This window comes from Macaca thibetana, chromosome 11 (assembly GCF_024542745.1).
Source record: "Macaca thibetana thibetana isolate TM-01 chromosome 11, ASM2454274v1, whole genome shotgun sequence".
NCBI lineage: Eukaryota > Metazoa > Chordata > Mammalia > Primates > Cercopithecidae > Macaca > Macaca thibetana.
In genome coordinates, this window is record NC_065588.1 from 81,984,868 (window position 1) to 81,993,961 (window position 9,094).

A 9,094-nucleotide genomic window follows, 5' to 3' on the forward strand; every position below is an offset into this window, starting at 1 on the left:
GCATCTCACTGCTCCTTAACTTTCTCCAGGACTCTATTTTATTGGTCTTCTTTCGCATACCTGTTTAATCTTTTTCTATTTTTTACTTCCTTCCCTTCAGTTTTAACTGTTCATACGTCAATCATCAGGAAATATCAAATTATTTCAATTCATTTCTTTCTTCCTCAGCCCCCAGACCACTTCTTTTCCAAAAACTAGTTCACACATACTAACTCCCCTTTTCCAACACTCCTTCTCTCAATTAATAGTAATATGATCTTCACCACATTCCTGAAAGTTGATTCTCTAGTCAGCAGTTAACTTCCTTTTCAACAAACTTGATACCTCTTTCAGTTCTCATCCTAATTGTGTATGAACAGTTGGCCTATTGAGTGTCCCTGGTTATTTGGCTTCTTTTCCTGTTTGGCCCTCAGGATCTTGCATTATTCGGTTTTTTCCTACCTCTCTGTGGTTTCTTCTTTGTCTGCTTCACTGATTCACGATTCTACTGTGTGTATTTATGTACTCCACCAGCTGCTGATCTCATCCATATCCATACCTTCAATTTTCATGCTCTATGGTATTGCTTCTTAACTTTGGCTGCATACTGGAAAGATTTTTTAAATTATTAATGATTATATTTACCCCCAAGTATCCTGATTTAATTGATCTGGGTATAGCATAGATATTGGGATCTTTATAATCTTCTTAAAGTCATTATAATGAACAACCTAGGCTTAAGTAACTACTCTGTGGATTTCTCTTGGTTATAGCAATTGACTTGTCAATTCAAACAATGCCTCAAAAATCAATAAATCTAAATCTGTAATATTTTATCTGTTTGTGATCATACTAAGTTCTGATGAATTTACAATTTTATATTATTTTTTGTCTTCTAGCTCCGCTATAACACACATATTCAAATGCTTTCTTACAGATAATATTACTGAGCATCTCATATATTTTGCTCAGTAACTCCAACCATAGCCATCTGTTAACACCATATTGCCTCCTGCTTAGACTTTTACTATTGTATCTATTCTGAATAATATTTTCAAAAAACAGTTTGATTATATTATTGCCAATTTGTTAGCTACTAAAATTAAATACAAGTTCATGCAACATATATATTCTCAGTCCCCAAACCTGTTTCATTTAACAAGACTAGACTCCTCAGATCTTTTGCTTCTTCACTCATCTTTTTATCCCATTGCTTATACAGTTTTTTTCTCTTTATGTCCAACTTTCCAAGTCCCTTGGGGTCCAAACTAAGATCTTTGATTTAGTTTCATATCTGATCTTTTTTTTTTTTCTTTTTTTTTTGAGACGGAGTCTCGCTCTGTCACCCAGGCTGGAGTGCAGTGGCCGGATCTCAGCTCACTGCAAGCTCCGCCTCCCGGGTTTACGCCATTCTCCTGCCTCAGCCTCCCGAGTAGCTGGGACTACAGGCGCCTGCCACCTCGCCCGGCTAAGTTTTTGTATTTTTAGTAGAGACGGGGTTTCACTGTGTTAGCCAGGATGGTCTCGATCTCCTGACCTCGTGATCCGCCCGTCTCGGCCTCCCAAAGTGCTGGGATTACAGGCTTGAGCCACCGCGCCCGGCCATCTGATCTTATTATAGTGGGAAATTTGCTTATCCTCTTTTGGTCTCAGGTTGGTTGCTGGGGTTTTATTTTACATCTATAAAGTTGAGATGAGATCTTTCAGAGTTGTAAAACTGAAATAAGATAGTAATTGCAAAGTTCCTAGCTAAATATTAGTCCTCAAAAATGTTAACTACCTTTCCTGATTTTTCCTTCCATACAGTCCTAAAAGTTGTGTCATGTTAATTTTTATTATCCTCACTCAACTCTTTTATGGTTGTGTGTTTTGCCTCCTCAACAAGCGCTTAGGGACTGTGCCCAGTCTTGAATCATACTTCTTTTGTTACTACCACATACTTAACATGTATTATATTCATTGTAGGGCTCATCAAATATTTGTTGAATGGATTTTGCTAAGTAAATTAGGAAATCTTCAATCAGAGTACAAACCAAAGCTTTGCAAGTCTAAATTATGAAGGATTTTTGTGGGAGCTTCTAATTTGTGGCTGAAAGAACAGAGCCAAATAACTTCCAGTATTAAAACACACACACACACACACACACACACACACACACAGAGAGAGAGAGAGAGAGAGAGAGAGAGAGAGAATAAAACAAGGAAAGGAAAAAATCAATTAAAATAATTTCTGGAAATCAAAATGCAGATATGGTTTAAAACTGGATCTTATTCTCTGCCTACAGTTTTAACCATATGGAAATGCTGGGAGAAAAATAACTGATGTGTCTCAGTTTCAACATCACTAAATGTAGGTAAATTGTTTTTAACTTTCTTCCATATGAGTTATGATGTTTGGCCAATGTCATGAATGAAATATACTTTGAGATTTCTGTAAAGCATCAAGAAACTGCTGTATTAAAGTGAGATTATTACTGTATATACTATAAATATTATGTAGGTGTGTTTCTTCCAATATTTACAATATTCAATTTCTTCTTCTAATTTTTTTCAGTGTTTCATTTCTCTTTTTTACTTCATCAAGACAAGCAAAGTACCAGTGCTGTACATTAAAAATACACAAATACATCACTCACACCGCATCAACTCCTACAGGCAAAAGGGCTTTTACTAAACATTGCTCCTCTTCGAAGCACATAATCACAGCTAAATGTATCAAGAGCCATCTGCTGGTCCAATGTAGCCAACTCCAATTAGCAAGATGTCTATTAGTGTCCATATTTCCAGGCCACTGAAGCTGAAGAGCTTGCCAAGGCCTTCTTGCCACTGGTCGAGGTAGAAATGATCTGCTCCAAAGCCACCAAGGGTGATGCTTAGAGCCAGAGCAATAGACCACTTACAGCCTCCAGCCCAATTTCAGTACAGCATTTTGAAAAAAGTAGTTACCCAAGTCATGAATGTGTTGATCAAGCAGTTGGCAGCATAATGTAGTTGAGGACAGGACTTTATGCAGCTGGTAGAATTGAAACATTCATATTCTGTTTCTGGAAGCTTCCAGCAAAATCAAGTCATGTTGATGATAAAGTTACTTTGGTATTTTAACTCTTAATCAACACAGGCAACTGAAGGTTTCACTGTACAGTCAAAAGTGACTAGCTTCCCATAGACACAGGGGACATTTGTTGTGCAGTCTATAAAGTCTGCAGAATATCTGCTACACAAACGTAAAAGGTGGAATTTCGGTACTTTCACTGCCCAACAGGAAGTAGCACTGTGAGAGTAAAAGCAGCACATGGCACGGGCAGTGGGCATCCCACAGCTGAGCTGTTACAGCCACCCATAATTTTGAGTTATTAGTCATAACTATTTTTGTTTTCATATCGTTTATTATACTATGATCTACTCTCCCTCCTCTGACTCTCTTTGCTAAATGCGCTACCTGAAGTTCAGGTCTATCCAAATTCAGCTTCCTTGCCCATCCCGAGTTGTGTGCTTTAGGTTACCGATGAAACCTCAAGATGTCTTTGTTATAATTAGAGTACAGTCAACTCTCAATTATCTATGATAATGGATTGCTGGGAGAGCCTGAATAAACAAATTGGTTTGGAGATTTGTCACCTTGAGTGAACTCTTTCTCCCAAGCTGTCCCTTGGGAGTGGTAGAAAGGGTAGGGTGAGGGAAACAAGCAGGCCAACTCCTCACAGTGACTCATGCTCCAGAGGGTAGCTTCACAGATAACTTCTGGAATGTCCCTGTGTCACTCCTCTCTTAAAGATGAAAGGACTGAAAAAGCTGAGAGCCACTAGCAACAAACATTTACTGAGTGAATGAATGAATGATAGGATTTACTTGATGTGGTTCCCGTAGAGAAGAAGTGTCATCTTTCACTTCCATTACAAGTTTGGAGTGAATAAACGCACTCACTGAAGAAACACTGTGGTAGTGCAAATGCTTCATTAAGGAGGCTCTACATAGACGAGGTACATTTCTGTCAGTGCTCATACATCATGGACAATTTAAATATATTCACTTCAATAAAGCAACAGACCAACAAGTAAACATTTTAAAATTAATGCTATATAAGGAACAATGCTTCTATAAATATTGCCCAATGTTTATAGTATTTATAACCATTTCTCTCCTGCTGCTTTGGAAATAACTGGTATTTTCCCATAGGAGATACACAGAAAAATGTGAACTGTTTGTTGAAATAGATAAAAAGGTACAGATCTTCTAATTGTGCCTCTAGTTGTCAAATGACTCATGAATTTGAATCCAATCAATGTTCATCAAACATATGTCAATTGTAGGCATTTTTCTGGTGACTAAGCATGAAGAGATAGTTGAACAAAGATAAACAGGGTATTGCAACTGTCAGGTCATTGTTTCTATGGATACCTGGTGTAAGTAACAGGAGAATTAAACTCCAGGCTCAAGTTCTTCCTAGGCAATGTGATACTTTCTATGCATTTTTTTTCTAAGAAAGAGAAGATTATATTTAGGGAAAATATAATTTAGCTACAGTTGAGTATATTATTTTTCAGAATTGAGACAGTAAGTGTTGCATTAACAGAGAAATGTGAAGAATCCACTTTCCTTGAGGCAATTTGAAGAAAAAAACCACTCTGAGAGTTCAAAGGTCTTAATTTCAGTAATAATTTCACTATGAACTATCTATAAGCCTTCAGTTGTCTGGGATTCTTTTTGCTTTTGTAACATGATGGATTTGGAGTACATAAACTCCCAGACTTAACTTTAAAAAAGCTATGATTAAAGAAAGATTTAATTTCGGATAAATAGATGACAAAAATTAACAGGTCTTGGAGACATTCAATATGAGTATTTGGTAGAGTAATAAGTCTAAGGAGATTCTGAAAAGGCCAATTTGAGTAACTGATATCTGGTTAACAGAGTTAACTGTTAAATCTCTCAAAATGCAGGCAAAATGAGGAGAAAGCAGCAGCCAGGGTGATTCACATATTTGACAACTGAGCACTGATTGCTTAGGAAAGCTATCATCAATCTTTTTTTCTTTTTTCTTTTCCTGACTTGTGTATTCTTGCTCTAACCATCTAGAGAAATTTCCTTGGCATTATGCATAAAAACTCATTACTCACATAGCATGGACAAAGCAGATACTCTTCAAGCCTCATTTAATTTGTCTCTATGAGGAATGATGAACACTAAGCATTGGCTCTAATTATAAATTTAAGGTAGTGGGGTAAAGCTTAAAGTACTGACTACCCATGAGCCTAGCTAATGGTGGTTTTAGGTGCAATAAGGTGGAGACAAAAACTTACAAAGCCAGTTTCAGCTGAGCTTCCATGGTGACAGAGACCTTCACAAGGTTCTATTAAGTCTATCTGTAATGACACATCATTACATCAGGCTTTGAATATTTAACTCATATCACATACTTTAATTTCATTAGATATGAGAAGCTGCTTTTTGTGTATGTATGAAAAGTCTGAAAGATTTTAAGTTCAAAATAAGCGGATAATTTTTTATTTTTATAGTAATTTGGGGATTCCTCATTCTCAGTCATTGCAATTCATTATTTTTTGTGTGTGAAATAATGGCCATGTAATTTTCTTTCTAAGAATGGTATATTACTTGTGTATCCAACATGTTCATTGCTAAAATAATCCTTTTAAAATTATACATTAAGATAAAAGTAGGATCTAGTCTCTTTCCAACTGTACCATATTCAAAATGTAACTCCTTATTTGCCAAAGTTCAGTCATAAATTGCCTCCTCTCTAGCTTAACTAAAGTGAAGTAACATTAGAGGAAGATTAAATGTTATTGATAAACAGATATTAAAAAATGTTATAAATGTTTCTAAAGGTTACTGGTAACTCACCCCTTATATTAGGTCAAAATCCATGTCTAAGATGCATCTTAACTTAAATGCCATTTGAGCCTTTTAAAAATTGTTTTTCTTAAATTTGTATAATCTGACTACCTCCATCTTCTTCAGGCTTCTGGAGTTATCTTTCCTTTTGATATATAAATAACGCCACTTGAAGCCCTCCTCTCATGTGCTATAGGTAATAAATGTTCTAATATTTCCTACGATTACCAGATGAAATGGAAACTTGCTGCTTCCATCTTTTTCCTCCAGATTTATTTTCCTATATTAGATTTTTTGTTTTTAAGAATCATATTGGGAGGTTTTTGTTAAGTAAAATTGACATTTTAAATTTTGTTTGCCAGATTCTTAGCAAATATGCCTCTATTCGATACAAACTTATTGGTGTTGCTTAATATCATAAAATCATGAAGACTTTAAGTTATCAGTGTTTCGTAGTTGTTAAAACAATCCTCAAATAATTAATAAGTTATTTCATTGAAATACTTTTAGAAAGAATATACGGGAGAGTGTTTGAAAGCTCTTTTTTTACAAATAGTGGTAATATGTAGTGTATTTCATGTTGAAGACAAATACTTCATATGAAACATTGATTTCATACATTTTTCTAATAATAATTCTAGGTATTAGATATATTTCCAAGACTGTAGAATAAAGTTTTAAATTCATATTAATATTTACTTTTCCCTGGCCTTATCAGTGAAGAACTTTGTATCCAACTAATAAACAGGTATATTGTACATGGCATTCTGTAGGAGAAGCAAAAAGGAAGGATGCAACAAAAGAAACTAGATAACTGTATTATCCATCTTTCACACAAACAGCCCATTGTGAACAGTAGAGTTAATTAAATGCAGACCAGATGCTTTTAAAAATTTGTTTGTCTAAATGGCAATTACAACCTCCACATACAAACAAGAAAATTAAAAATAATACAGGACACCATATTTGTAATGATTATAGTACACATATCACTTTTAGTCATTAACTGGGTTCTCCCATATTATAATTTGTTTTCTGCTCAGCGTTTTACTTTCCCCAGCTTCTCTCAACTCCACTTTTTCTGAGAGGTGGACATGAATCTTTTTTATTCTCCAAAATATTATAAAAGAATACTTCTGCATGAAAAGAATGCTAATGAGGTTTGAGGATAATGACTCAAGTGAAGCTCAGAAAAGGAACAATTTAATTCAAAGTGTGACCACAAAATCCATTGCCAACTTCTCACTAGGAGTCACCTGCCTACTATCACTTTATAAGGCTCAAAACTCAATATTGCAGCGTTATTTTTAATTTTTGATCACTGTTTTTTAAATTTTACATCCCTTTGTTAAAATTTGAATCCTCTATTCCACCATAGTTTCTTAAGCAATTTTTTTCAAATAAACAAAAATAATTACTCATACAGAGTACCTAAGACAAAACAACACAAACCACTGAGATAAATTTTTACACTTGCCACAGCAAGTTTTCCTTTGTATAGCAATTTAAATTTTGTCCTGATCGATAGATTTACATAATAATTTTTGTGTTACAATCTTTTGCATTTTTTGGAAATTAGTTTTTATTGTAACACTCTTGATGTTATCTGTTATAAAATGTGTTTAAAAATAAGATATCTGTACTGTACTTATAATAATACAGTTTTTCTAAAAACAGTTTTTGAAGAATAAAATAAATACATGCTGTAATATATTTAGCCAACAACCATATGCTTTTTTTTCTGTTATATTAGCATTTTAGGTCTAAGTGTTCTCATTAAGAATTTCTAAATTGTTCTATATTACTTTTAAGCATTGAGAATTATGATTAATTTGTATGTATATAAAATATTGGTTTCATAACAAATATTTATGACCTTTATTTCTTTATTTAGAGAAAAACATGGAATATAACAATCTGTAATTCTCCTTGACCATAACTTGATTCCTTAACATAATTAAGTATTACTGGAAAAAATATTTTTCTCTAAAAATAAGGCAGATTTTTTTTGACAAATTGTTATTCGATACCTGAGCAATAATCTTTATAATACATAAATACATCAGCCTCTCTTAACTTTGAAAATTCTGTGGTTTATTTTGGGATACGTGGATGTTACCACTGCCTTTAATTGCTCAGCTTATTTTGTGAATAGAAAATCTTTTCAATGACCATATACAGTGCAACTTTATCTTGTCTTATCAGGTGTTAGAAAACTTTTGGCTATTGCCTCAAATTAAGTATAAACATGTGGTCATCCTTCAAGGAAGAACATATGCATTGATTATAATCCTTGTGCTACATCTGATCTCATAGCTCTGTTTTTGTTCTATTTTTATCCACATACAAACTTTTTATTTCGGTGATGGGCTATAGTAAAATATTATAAATAAACTTTTATGATGGAGTGAAATTTGCATAAATACCCAAATGAAATATCAGTAGAATGAACAGATAGTTACTCTATAAATAATCGCCAAGAACTAAGACCAAAAACTGCAGCAAAACCTACTGTTCAAACTGATGGGCATTTACATATTTTCTGACATAAGTACAGTGATGCACCCTTCATTATAAAATCAAGAAAAGGACAGGTACGGTGCCTCACGTGTGTAATCCCAGCACTTTGAGCGGGTGGATCATGAGGTCAGGAGATCGAGACCATCCTGGCTAACATGGTGAACCCCCGTCTCTACAAAAAATACACACACACACACACACACACACACACACAAATTAGCCTGGCGTGGTGGCAGGCGCCTGTAGTCCCAGCTATGCTGGAGGCTGAAGCAGGAGAATGGCGTGAACCTGGGAGGCAGAGATTGCAGTGAGCCGAGATCGGGCCACTGCACTCCAGCCTGTGCAACAGAGTGAGACTCCATCGCAAAAAAAAAAAAAAATTAAAAAAAAAATCAAGAAAATATTGGACTAATAATAGTTGCTATAATGATAAGAGTCTACTCTATACAAGGTGAGATGCTGAGTATTTTTCATGCTACATCTCCTATCCTTAAAGCATTCCAGAAAGTTAGGCATTATTATTATCACAATTTTCCAGTTGAAGAACTTCATGAACAGAATAGTTGAATAATTTGATTAAAACCATGCAAGCAACTAGGGCTTGAACCCAAATTTGAACCGAATATGTCCGGCTTCTTAAAGGAGGCTTGTCTTAGTTATTTTGTAGAATAAATTACTTTTAATTTGAGCCAAGAAAAACAACACTTTTGGACAATTAACTAATATACAAGTCCTGTTAATG

The 9,094-nt window shown here is 34.6% G+C and overlaps 1 pseudogene; it reads right to left on the bottom strand.

Annotated features, from left to right (window-relative positions):
• Positions 1-2,685: 2,685 nt before the first annotated feature.
• On the bottom strand, positions 2,686-3,340 carry LOC126931641 (TM2 domain-containing protein 3-like; annotated as a pseudogene).
• Positions 3,341-9,094: the final 5,754 nt, after the last annotated feature.